This window comes from Paroedura picta, chromosome 7 (genome assembly GCF_049243985.1).
Source record: "Paroedura picta isolate Pp20150507F chromosome 7, Ppicta_v3.0, whole genome shotgun sequence".
In the NCBI taxonomy this organism is placed as follows: domain Eukaryota; kingdom Metazoa; phylum Chordata; class Lepidosauria; order Squamata; family Gekkonidae; genus Paroedura; species Paroedura picta.
In genome coordinates this window covers 23018185-23031426 of record NC_135375.1, presented here as the reverse complement: position 1 = coordinate 23031426, position 13242 = coordinate 23018185, and the positions used below count along the sequence as shown (strand labels likewise).

Genomic DNA, 13242 nt, shown 5'->3' with positions numbered 1-13242 from the left:
TCCCAGGCACCATCCCCAAATCAACCTGGAATTGGCAACTCTAGGTGTGGAAGGCAAGACTGGGATTAGGAGAAGATTAGGATCCAAACCCTACTCCACCCTTGACATGCTCACAATGCTATACAATTCTATACCAGGAGTTACAGGCCTGACTCCTGGTGCACTGCTAGCAGAACTTGGCTCCAGCATATGTACATGCCAGTGTAGGGCTTAGTCACCACTCTAAACCATTTGGAGCAGGGTTTAGCATGGAGTATAGGTCAGCCAGAATAACTGATGCTGGAGGATTACATTCGCACTTGACTACTACAAAGTGCCAGTGGAATCCCTTATGTGTATACATCAGCAAGGCTGATTCCCAATTAGAACAGAGAACTATGATGATGAACATGGGAAACAGGCAAGAATGGAATCAAAGACAAAGCCAAGACTGAGGTTCAATAAATATAATCAAATTTTTACTTGGGTATTCTTGCTCATGAGTGCCACCATTGGCTCCATGAAATGTTTATTTAGCAACTGATAATTTCAGAACAAAGTTAAAGATAAAGTGCAGGAGGAATTCTTCTATACAAGTTAAATAAGGCAATTGAGATAAACATCAAAAGATCCGAACAGCCAGATCAAACCACAAGTCAGATTCTTTGATAGTCAGATCAACAAGATGGTTGGCAAGTTGTCAGTTTTAAGTCATCGATGGTTAGAACTTGGAATGAATACCAGTTTTTTTTTTAATCAAAAATATATTAAACATACCACTCAGGATAATTACAGCCTTGCTAATTATGTAGACATCATTAGACCATTAATTTCTTTTAGAATTCTACTTATTTTTTATATTGTGGGCCTTCCTTTTTATTGCAAAGAACTGAATTCAATGATAGCTAAAAATCAAACACAAACTCACAACTGTTTAGGCACAAATAAAGTGGGAGGTGGTGGGTTCTCCATCTTTGGAAATTTTTAGGTAGAGGCTGGATAGCTATCTGACAGAGAGGCTGATTCTGTGAAGGCTCAAGGGGGTGGCAGGTTACAGTAGATGAGCGATAGGGTTGTGAGTGTCCTCCACAGTGCAGGGGGTTGGACCACATGACCCAGGAGGTCCCTTCCAACGCTATTATTCTATGATTCTATGAGTCTAAAATACCAGTCATTGTCAGAAAGTATGTAATATCTCTACTATGCTCTTGTCTTGCCACAAATCTTAGATAAAAGTGTGCCTTTACTATTAGGTGTCAGATAGCAACATCAACACTGGAGCAAACCTCCAGGTCATCAGGTCTTTTATTCAGAATGTGCTGTTTTAGACAGAATATTATATTAATTGAAATCTATTTGCAGATATTAGATAATCCTCTAACCCATTATGATATTTAGGCAAATATCCAAAATCCATGTAGTCCTCTTGACTGAAGCAACATACCTGTCAGTCTTTCCGAACAGTTTTGAAACTGTGTTTATATTCAGCCTTAGCAACCACAATCCTGACTAAGATGGTCATTTGCAGCACACCAATGTCCTCTTAAGAGCACAAAAGGAATTGATCATCTTCCATTTACAAACACTTGGTTGCCTGGTGGTAAATCTTGTCATGCAGCTATACTTTTGAACAAGAAAGCAGTAATACTGGTCTGACCTAATATGAGGGATTCAAGTGAGCCCTATCTTCATCACACATCCACATAATGATGTCCAACCTGGCAATCCTATGAGTCAACCATCGCCATGTTTTCCAATCTTGTACTTCGTTTCCATTTTGATCCTATCTAATCACTATGCTCTTTGACAGCCTGGTATATATATAAATCCACACGTATAAATGCAGTGTTTTTAGAATCGGCTAATTTAGGAACCTACAGAATGAAAGATTTTATTTATGCCCTGATTTTTTCCAACAGGAACATAAGGCAGCTTAGAACTTTCTTTTCCTCTCCAAACAACCATGTCCTTAGGTTACACATTAAAATCAGAGCCCAGTAGCACCTTTAAGACCAACAAAGTTTTATTCATGCCTTTTATTGTGCTACTTCACACCGACACGACTACCCATTTGAATGTATCCTTAGGTATACAGTTAGGCTGAAAGTGTGACTGGCTCAAGGACACCCAGAGAGCTTATGTGGCTGAATGGGGCTCTGAACCTGGGTTTTCCACATCCTATTCCCAAACTCTAACCACTACTTAGTGCTGGTTCTTCTGTCTGGAAAAACTAAATATTTAAATGCCCCGTTTGGATAAACATGTTCATGCAAGCATACAGGTGTGTCTGTTTCCATAGGCCTGAATTCCTTTCCTGGTTCCCTAGAGGAATTACCACTCCTCCTATGCCTTTCTCCCCCCCGGGACACTCTGCATTTTCCAAACTCCAAGAACTCCCCTCCCTTGGCCAAGTAACTCGACGCCCTCGAGATGCGCGCCTTCCTCCCGTTGCTAGGCGACCGTCTCCTCTTTCTCACCAGAGGACCTGCAGCCGAACCGCTCTCACCAACTCAGTCAGCAGCGGGCCTCTCATTGGCCGGCGGTGGGCTACGTCACACGCCCATTCGCCGGCCGGTGCCTAAGCGGCATACCCATTGGGCACCCTTGCTCTGACCACGCGTCGTCATTTTCTCACACCATCCCCTCTCCTTTTTCGCTTCACGTCTCTCATTGGTTGGGAAGGAGAGGCGGGGCGGGCTTCGGCACCCCGGCCTCTGATTGGGCGAGGCGAGCAGCCGCTCACCGGTTTCAAGCGGGACTCGTTTAAAGGCGCCTTAACAGCTGCTGCGGCGTTCTAGTCAAAGGGAGCAGGTGAGAGAGCGAGCCCAGGACCCGAGCCTCGGACGCGTCGTCGCTGCATACAGGTGGGTGGGAGTGCGTGAGTCCACCTCGGCCAGGTGGGCTGATTCCTAATGTAATTGGATGGGTGCTGCTGGTGCATGGCTTTCTCTAGGCAAGGTGCTGATTCCAGACAGGTTGCGTTGTTAGGCTGCAATAGCAAAACGCAACAGGAGTCCAAGTGGCACTTTAAAAGATTCAACGATCTTCACTCCAGTGTGAATTTTGGGGTGCCCAAGCTTCCTTCACCAGGTTCACTGAAGTGTACATCTGTTAGCCTTATGAGGTTTATTGATATAAGAGCATGGACCTGATGGATGTACAGGCATGCCTATGGTGGATAAATTTTGTTAGCCTTTAAAATGCCATTGGGCTTTTGCTTTCTCTGTTCCAGAGAGGGTGGGTCCATTGCCCTAACTAAAAGAATTTGGAGATTCTGGCACCTGGTTCCCTCTAGAAAAGGTGGCCATGTCCTACAATATCACTCTGGGTTAATGTAGAAAAGCAGGTCATTACATGGTCTTCCTTGCATCTGGGGCAGTGTTAAAACCTGAAAGGGCTCAGGACGTTTAGGGTGGAATAGAAATTTATATTTTCCTTTCTTAGCATCAGAGAGAGAGAGAGCCCCGCCCAATGCAGATTTTAATAATCGTGGTCCGGCAGCCCCAGTGTAAACCCAAATTATTTTGCCATTAGAAAAAACATAGCAGCAAATGAGGTGTCCTAGCTTTCTTTTCAGGTGACTGAAGGCAGCTAAACCATAGGAAGGCAGAATTAAAAGTTGGAAGGAAGAAGGCAGAACTGAAAATTTTTAAAAAATTACCTTCCATTTGTGGACCCTATTAGATTGTATGGGTACAGGAAGCTCCATTTCTGACAATTACCTTTGAGATTGTTGGATACAGGTTTATCTCCCAGCAACAGTATCCTTGGCAAGAAGCATGGTTTTTGTAGAGTTGGCTAGCTTGGGAATACAATAATAATAATTTTTATTGATATCCCACCCTTCCCTGAAGGCTCAGGGTGAGTAACAACAAATGTATAAACAATAAAAATTACACTATAACCATGAAAGAGTTATAGATATTAGTATAATGAACTAGTTAATATTCTGGTTTAAAATAATATCTTTTAAAAACTGTCTCCTCTCTCTAGTGAGATGGGTGGTATAGGTGTAAATTTAATAACCAAAATTTGGTGGTAGTTTGATGAATGCATCCCCCCCCAAAAATCTCAAAGCCTTTTGCCATCTCTGCAAGAATCCTTAGAGATTCTTGCAAGAATACTTAGATAGGGTCCCTATCTTACCCTGCACGATGAATCTGCTCATAAAGTCAAAATGATTTCTGCTTTCCTTGCCTTAAAAAACAAAAGCCGACTGCAGCTTCCCTCACTATTGCATCTCCTGTCAAAATGTACAGATCCTTCTTGGATTGTTCTGTCTATCTGATTTACATCTATTAAGAATGTATTGCTTCTGTGAAGTTAGACAGTGTTCCTTGTTCCCAAACATTCAGTTCTGTGGCATTCAAGCTGCTCTACTTCTGGGGTGGCCATTGTTGAAAGTCACCTTGGCAGCAAGGAAAATGGGGAGAGGGGTCTACGCTGTGATTTGATACCAAGAGTTCCAAAGGGACTATCTGGATTCCTGGCAGAAATACAGTTCAGCACCATTGCTGCCAATTCATGAACTTAGTACTGCTGTGAACACACTGCCACTGCCCCTCCAAGTATAAATAATTGTACAGTGGATGAGTGATAGGGTTGTGAGTCTCCTGCATAGTGCAGGGGGTTGGACTAAATGACCTAGGGGAAGCCTTCCAACTCTATGATTCTATGTGGATTCTGCTGTGTGCAAACTACAATGGTGGGTGGCAGCAGGAAACAACTGAAGAGCCACTATCCAGGTATGTACTAGAGGAGATCTGATAGGACTGTCAGAGGAAATCTGTTGTCAGGGTCTCCCTGCAGTTATTTGTCCTAAGAAACCAGAATGGAACTGCATATTTTACCTGTAAAGAAGCTAATATGCACAATGAATTCTTGAACCAGTTAAAGCAGCTCCTCCTCTGAATTAACAATGTGCTTTTTACTCCTGGGTCATTCTTGCAAACATTAGCCATGACAGTGTAGTTTTGAAACAGCAAAAAAAGCTACAGTCCTTTACATTTATGCCTTGATATAAGCCCCATGGAAGACAAAGGGTCTTCATTATGACTAAGCATGAACAGAAGAGGCATGCGTGTCTTACTAAAAATAATGGGATTCGTCATAGCAACTTTCTCCATTATTTCGGTGGGACTTTGTCACAGCTAAATTTTGATGCGTTGTGCTTCTGTTCTTTAGAGTGACATAGAGATTCTAGCATAATGTCCATTGACAAACTCAAGAGAATCCAAAAATAGGGTTACTATGTTGCCTCAGCTTAAGACATGGTTTTTAATGCCTGGATTCTAAGTTTGCATTTCAGGTTGTGTTCATTAACGGAGCCAATGGTAGTGAATGTGTCATTAAGCCTACCTCCCATCGATCTATTTTTCCTGCCCTATTGTGGTCAAAAAGGATTGAGAGAAAGAGAGAATACTTGGAAGGATCATCTAGTTCCCATAGAGACCTTTATGCTCTCTGGCAGAGGTGCTGAACTAAATGTTCCTGAACCTTTGCATTTGTGATTCAGGGAAGGGACTCTACAATGGGCATGCATATTTATACCCTGTCACTGAGGTTAGTCTAGGATAAAATTCTGCTTCTCTGCTGCAGCTCTTCTCTTCCAACTAACGTTCCATGCCCCTAAATTATAGCAAGATACTTGGTTTGTGTTTAATTTGGGCAAGAGTTGCCTGGCAAACAAATAAATGTACAGTATTTGGTTGTGTGAGTGTTCAATTAGTTTCATTTACATTGCACCTCTATGGAGCTGTAGAAGGGAAATCTGCTGCATCCACAAGATGGGGGGAATGCAATTTAGGTAAAGTTAGCAGCTTCTTGTATGGAAATGGTTGCATCATATGTGGCTGTATCTGGGCATCCTTCTAGTTTCTGCTTCCCAGCCAACATCTGGAAAAGTGTATTATAGCTGCATACCAAGTATTAATGCATCTTCTGTTTATAAGGTATTTTTCAATGAAGTAAGTTTCTTGGAAGCAATCTTTTCTTTGAGTGGCTTAATAATATTTAATATTCCAAATTGTTGCTGCTGCTGCTGCAGAAACGCTATAAAGAAGAATAATGCCTGGAGAGAAAAGGCAAGCCAATCTAGCCACAATTAAGGATATTTAAAGACCTACAGATTTTGTTGGAAACTATAGGCATGAATTTGAATCTCTCCATAAACTAGTACAAATTAGACATGTTTGACTTTGTAGTCCAGTGGCAGGAGTCAGAGCTCACGTCATCATGAAGTCTTCATCTATGAGGCAGGTGTGGTTCTGATGGAAAATGCCATCAAGTAGCAGGGGCCTTACAGATGACCTTATAGGGTTTTCAAGGCAGAGGTGGTTTACCAGTGCTTGCCTCTGCATAGCATCACTGGGCTTCTTTGGTGGTCTCCCATCCAAGGACTAAGCGGGGCCCACTCCGCTTAGCTTCCGAGATCTGGTGAATTTAATATTCAGCACTGCAGACGACAGAAGATGGGTGTGGAGGCCAACAAAACCTGAATATTAAGAGAGCTATTTTAAAACAATAGCCAATCAAAATAATAGTGCACTGGGGGTGGTGAGGACAACTCCCAGCTCTTGATAGAGAAGCTAAACAGGATAAACATAAAGGTCTAGTTCAGGGTGAAACATAAACAAGGATAGTGGAAGTATATACAGGTATAAGAGCCTCTTTTGGCGCAGAGTGGTAAGGCAGCAGACATGCAGTCTGAAGCTCTGCCCATGAGGATGGGAGTTCAATCCCAGCAGCCGGCTCAAGGTTGACTCAGCCTTCCATCCTTCCGAGGTCGGTAAAATGAGTACCCAGCTTGCTGGGGGGTAAACGGTAATGACTGGGGAAGGCACTGGCAAACCACCCCGTATTGAGTCTGCCATGACAACGCTGGAGGGCATCACCCCAAGGGTCAGACATGACTCAGGGCTTGCACAGGGGATACCTTTACCTTTTTATACAGGTATAGGCAAAGGGCTGGGGTGCAGTAAGGTATTATCCCCCCCTCCCCCATGAGTGAATGAGGAATGTTAGGTCATTCTGATGGCCTAATGGTAAAGGAGATTATATTGGACACAGATAGTTGCTAAGCAGCCAAAGAGTTAAATGAATAATGAAGGTTATGTCATTGCTTTCCTCTGCAGAAGACCGCTCTCATCCCAGGGCTGTTTGCTCTGTCTGAGTCTCAGTCTCACTGCTGATTGTACATCTTGGTGAGTTTGTGTATGTGCGCAGGGTGTGGCTTTGGGTGAGGCTTTTCTTGCATCGCCCTCGCTATTCTAAATTACATGGCGATGGCAGAAGAGCATGGTGTGCTCTTTGAGGCCCCCATTCCTTTCATCCCGCCCAGGACATCTTACTCTCACTTGCTCAATGAAAATTCTGTCTACTGTAGCCATAACCTAAGGAGAGTTTTTGCAAGTTCTCTGCTAATGTTGATGGGTCTTTTCTCCTGAAAGCTCTTAAATGTAATCATGTGGGGATTGCACATACTTTTTTTCCATCTTGACTGAAAACCGCTCTGCTGTTGCTTAAACTGTGAGTCACAAGAAACCAACCTCCCTCCTCCCTGTGTGCTTGTCAGGAAAGGGAGCCACCTCTTTCCTGTTTCTTCGTAGGGTAAGATTTATGAAGGCAAACGGACTGGGAGCACACAGTGTATATTCATAGGCTGGAAGAATGTCGTTCTCCTCCACCCTCGAATTGAGCCAAAGTGAAGCTCTGAGCAAAACAAGGAGTGACTCCATGCAAATGCAAGGAAAGGGGACCTGACACAATGCAGGAAGGAGATTACCAAGGGGAGAAGGTCCTGAGGAACAGGAGAGTATGCAAGGAAGAAACTGGGAGATGGTGACATCTTGTGGTTGATCCATGGCTTGGCTTTGCTGTACGTGTGTTTGTCTTCCTGAGGTTCAGCTGTAATCCCACTTTGGTGCTTTCTGCTTGAACCTCCAACAGTTAAGTCTTCACTGTTTTCTGCCAGTTAATGTACAAAAGTGAAATCATTGAACGCTCAGTGCTCAAACTCTCAGAGGCATTCGCAGTAGTACTAACTCGGTGACCAATCAAAATAAATATTGATGAATAATAACAACTGGCCAAGTATTACCACTGAATAAATTTAATTGCTGCATCTATGCCAACCCGGAGTAAGCAAAAGAGCTTGCTTCTTATTTACGATTTATATCTATTGTTAGAGTTATCTCCCGCCCAGCCAACTCGGGGCGGTTCACAACAGATAAAAATACAATTTAAAACCAAAAACAAAATAACCCTGCCCCCTCCTACCGTAAGGTGGGTTGATTTGAGGGGGGGACCTGGTTGATGTTGCACCCTTGACATCAACCAAATGCTTGGTGGAAGAGCTCTGTCTTGCAGGCCCTGTGGAACTGCAAGAGCTCCGTCAGGGCTCTCAGCTCTTCCAGGAGCTCATTCCATCAGGTCAGGGCCAGGGACCACTAGCCTGTTTACATTCACAGAGCATAACGCTCTGCTAGAGACAAAGAGGGAGACAGCCGGTCCCTCAGGTACACTGGACCCAAACTGCGGATGGCCTTAAAGGTCAATACCAAAACCTTACACTTGATCCAGAACATAACTGGTAACCAATGCAACTGCCACAGTACAGGCTGAATATGGACTCTCCATGATGTTCCAGTGTGAACCCTTGCAGCCGCATTTTGTGCCAGCTGAAACTTCCAGGTCAAGGATAAGGGCCGGCCAGCGTAGAGTGAGTTACAGAAGTCTAGCCTGGAGGTGGATCACTGTGACTAGGTGTTCCGGGGCCAGGCAGGGCGCTAGTAGCCTCGCTTGGCGCAGGTGGAAAAACATCAGCTTGGCTACCTTTGTGACCTGAGCCTCCATGGAAAGGGAGACATCAAAGATCACCCTTCCTGGCTAAGGGAGCGATCTTCACCTGCACCCGAACCAGGCTAGGGAGACACGCTTCCAGATATAGACCCTTCCTCCCCAGCCACAGGACCTCCAACTTGGAAGGGTTGAGTTTCAGATGGCTCTACTTGAGCCAGACCTTCGCTGCTTCCAAACAACCAGCAGATGTCTCTGCGGGAGAGTTGGGCTATCCGTCCATTGGAAGATAGAACTGGGTGTCACTCGCATATTGATGAGAGCCCAGCCCAACGCTCTGGACCAGCTGGGCAAGATGACACATGTTGAATAACTTGGGAGAGAGGACCGCCCCTTGTGGGACTCTGCACGAAAGCTAGTGACTGTGCGATTGCTCCTGTCCCACAGCGATGCACTGTGTTTGGTTCTGGAGAAAGGCTATCAGCCATTGCAAGGCCCTGGCAAGGCAGTGGGCTAACAACTCGTGGTCAACGACATCAAATGCCGCTGACAGATCGAGCAACATGAGGAGCACCAATCTGCCTCTATCTAGCTGGTGCCGGAGATCATCCATAAGGGCGACCAGGACCATCTCCACCCTGTGGTGAGATCAGAAGCCAGACTGGAATGGGTGAAGCCCTGAAGTTTCCTCCAAGTATACCAGGAGCTGATCCATTGCGGCCCTCTCAACCACCTTCCCCAGAAACGCAGGATACGAGACAAGGCGGTAATTGATTGGGTCCCACAGATGCAGCGATGGTTCCTTCAGCCTTCTTGCAGATCAAGCATGGCTGTGGTGCTCCATTCTATTTCCCGGTTTTCTTGCTGTCTGTCTAAAAGACCACAAAGCCTGAGCCTTCGGGGAGGGCGGTATATAAGTATAATAAATAAATAAATGATTTCAGCAGCCATCTGCCTACGTTGCCCGTCTTGACTGTCAGCTTGCAGCAAGCAATGTATTTCCCTGTTACGTGTGCAGGCGTTTGGCAAGCTGCCACAACTCTGTATTTAGTTTCTGTATTTCAGCTTTAATTAGCCACATCCTGTGCACTTAACAGACCTTGGAGTGGTGACTAGTAGGTTTTGGCATTTGTGGAGCTGATATGCAAAGTGCACGATAGTAGAAACGTAGGATGGCAAGATACCTAGCGGTTGCGTTTTAATCCTGTCCCATCTTCCTGGGAGCTCAGAGCGATAGGCTTTCCACATATCCAGTAATTCTATCAACTGTGACTTAGGAAAGCAAGATATGACAAGCAAGCTCCCTGTACTTGCTGAGGGAGTTCTCTTGATATGTCAAGGAAGTATGCTTGGAGAGAATCAAATACTCCTGGCTGTTGTGGGTGGAAAGGGAAGACAGCTACAATGAGCCATACCATGTCCAGGGAAGAAATTGGGATTGAGCAAGAGACATTCAGAGGTAGCTTGACATCGCCTCTCTCTGCGTAGGAACCCTGGTATTCTTTGGTGGTCTCCCATCAAGATACTAATTAGGGCAGACCTTGCTTAGCTTCTGAGATCTGATGAGACTGGGGTAGCCTGAGCCATCTGGTTTAGGGCAGTTTTTGTGTCTGGGTCCTAATACTTAATACTGAGCAAGGGAATACCATTTAGTCCCTGTTCTATCATGAACTCCTTAACTGTGGTGTATTATCAGTCAATGTTGCTACAGGTATGCTCCCCATGTTACCTAGATTGTGAGACTGAAGGCCTGGTTCAGACAGTGACTTGGCCAATGAGAAGATCCACCTTCTTTTTTGCACAGAGAATATCCAATGTAATTTTCACCCATTTGGGCAACTTGCTTGCTTCAACTCTCATTAAAAGGTTGCCTATACAACTGTGCCTTGTCCTTTGATTAGGCACCTGGGATAAACTGGTATTTTGCCCTGTGTAAAGGTGGGAAGGAGAATGCTCCCGTTCTTTTGCCATGCAGATGCTTAAGACCAAATCTTGGAAGCAGGCCAAGAAGCAAGTATTGGTTTATGTGAGAACAGAAATGCTTTCATTACCTCTTGTGGCTAAGGGTAGTAAGGCAGCCAACATGCTGCCAAGTAGACAAAAGGTTGAACTAAAGAAGAAGAGTTTGTTCTTATATGCCACTTTTCTGTTCCAGGAGTTAAAGAGGACTCACCTTCCCTTCCTCTTCCCACAACAGACACCCTGTGAGGTGGGTGAGGCTGAGAGAGCCCTGATATTACTGCTCAGTCAGAACAGCTTTATCAGTGCTGTGGCGAGCCCAAGGTCACCCAGCTGGCTGCATGTGGGGGAACACAGAATCAAACTCAGCTTGCCAGATTAGAAGTCCACATCACCTGATGGCAAAAGCAATCCAGTCTCTATACCAAGCTGGCAGGTTAACATTGCTCTGTATCTTGCTACATAGCAAATAACATACAGCAAGAGCCATTTCATTAGGACATGTTTTGACTTCTTTAACTTGAGGATGTTTGTCCTAATCCACTGACTTTTCCTCACCTCACTTTCAAGTACACGAGAGAGTGTGGTCCCCAAAGTGGCACCATTGGCACCTATGAGTGGGGCTTATGGTTGGCCATAGATAATTTTTGGTGGCAGCTGCTACTGTAGCGTTGGTTTTCTTACTCCTCTTTTTCCCAATGAATTTTTTAAAAGTACTCCTCATGTTTCCGGTCCTCAGGCATCCTATTGTGTGTGTGTTTGTGTGGCTCTATCTCCTGTAGAAGCCATTTTGTGGTTGTACCCACCACCCTCTGTCAGTCCTGGAGGGTCCCCGCAGGCTCAAAATTCAATTCAAAAGCATCACCTGATGGCAAAAGCAATCCAGTCTAAATAAAAAGTAATTGGAATTTAGATAAACATTGGACAGAGAGTCCTCTTGATGTAGCATGGTAGAACACTGTCTCTTAAACCACCACAAGCCCAAGTAACTCCCTTGACCACGTTAATCATTCTATCTGAATTAACGTCATCAATTTTTCCTCCCGTAGGCTCATTCCTTGCGCTCATCAAAAGTTTTTCTGTTTCATGGAATTGTTGTAATCAGGTCCTCTCAGAAGTAACTCGTATTTTATTTGGTGGGGCCCACTGTCAAGAAAGTGTTCATGGGTTTGCAGCCTCACTCTAACATTGTTTGGGGAAACACACTTTTGAAACTCAATTAGAAAACTTTGTTTCCTGAGGCACCAGGGGATTGAAATGTTGGCCTTATTTCATAGAGTTCTCAAACAAAGCGGCTTTATTTGCTAGCTTTAGTTTCCCTAGAAATTCTTCAAAGGATGTTCTCACTGTGCTGGCTAGCAGCAAAAGATTAAGCTACATGCTGCACGATTGTGCAGTAATGGTGGGGAAATGCATGCATTGCCCAACCCATAAGCTTTGATCTCATAGTAGATTCTGCAGGTTTGGCTGCAGTTCTAAAAAAAAATTCTTTGCATGTTTACCTGTTTCCAAGTAGACCCACACAGGATTTCCCCCTTTGTTTTGGGGTTATTTAGAAGGTTGCTTGGAGGGTAACTTCTTGGCTCCTGTGTGTTAATTTGTGCACTGTGACACACAGCGTACAAAGTGCTCTCCTACTCCCAGTTAAGAATGTTGTTTTCACAATACTTATCAACTGCCGATCTTAATTAAATTTACCCAGAAAGTTCTGTTGATTTCGTAAGACCGCCTCAGTGCTTCCAACCTAAGTATTCTGAAACTCAAATCAGGTTAAAGAAATGCTTTGTCGTTTGCCCCTACAGGGAACCATTTTATTTATGGGGGCACAATCTTGATGGGCAGGACTATTTTCGGTAAAGGTTTTAAATCTTAACGGGAAGGGAAGTCATTCCTTACATTTTTAGACATACAGCTGCTTACACCCCTAAATGGAAAACAGAAATCAAAGGAGCATGCTTGTCAGAAAGTTAGGTTTGCCTGGCTTAGCAGCAGGCATAAGGGGCCTGGGTTTGATGTATGCAAAAGCCCCTTGCATGGAAGACAGAAGAGACCTGTTGCAGGGCACACAGGCCTCAAGGAGATACCATTCACAATAGGTTTACATGACCTTTGTGGAAAGTTGTATTGCAGTGAAGGAAATGTATAGCTCCGAGCAACAGTGTCTGATTACTCGTTACGCCAGGCAGAACAAAAGGTCCCTGTGGCACCTTTAAGACCAACACATTTTTATTCAAGTGCAAGCTTTCCTGTGCATGCACACTCCGTCAGATACTGTGTGATGAAGTGTGCATGCACAGGAAAGGCAGGGGTAGTCAAACTGCGGCCCTCCAGATGTCCATGGACTACAATTCCCATGAACCCCTGCTGGCAGGGGCTCATGGGAATTGTAGTCCATGGACATCTGGAGGGCCGCAGTTTGACTACCCCTGTTATATACCTTGAATACAAATAGATTGGTCTGAAGCAGCAGAACAAATTTGGAGTCCAGGGGCAGCTTCAAGACCAACA

General features: G+C 44.6%; 1 protein-coding gene across 2 annotated transcripts in view; it reads left to right on the top strand.

The window, feature by feature from the left end:
- The first annotated feature begins 2711 nt into the window (after window positions 1–2711).
- HMGCS1 (3-hydroxy-3-methylglutaryl-CoA synthase 1) overlaps window positions 2712–13242 on the top strand; it is a 28645-nt gene continuing 18114 nt past the window's right edge. The window contains exon 1 of one of the 2 annotated variants that reach the window (XM_077347063.1): window positions 2712–2843. The gene's annotated coding sequence lies outside the window, so the exon portion shown is untranslated. Of the gene's footprint in view, window positions 2844–7158; window positions 7182–13242 lie in introns of those variants that run through there. The other variant, XM_077347064.1, reaches the window with a different exon arrangement.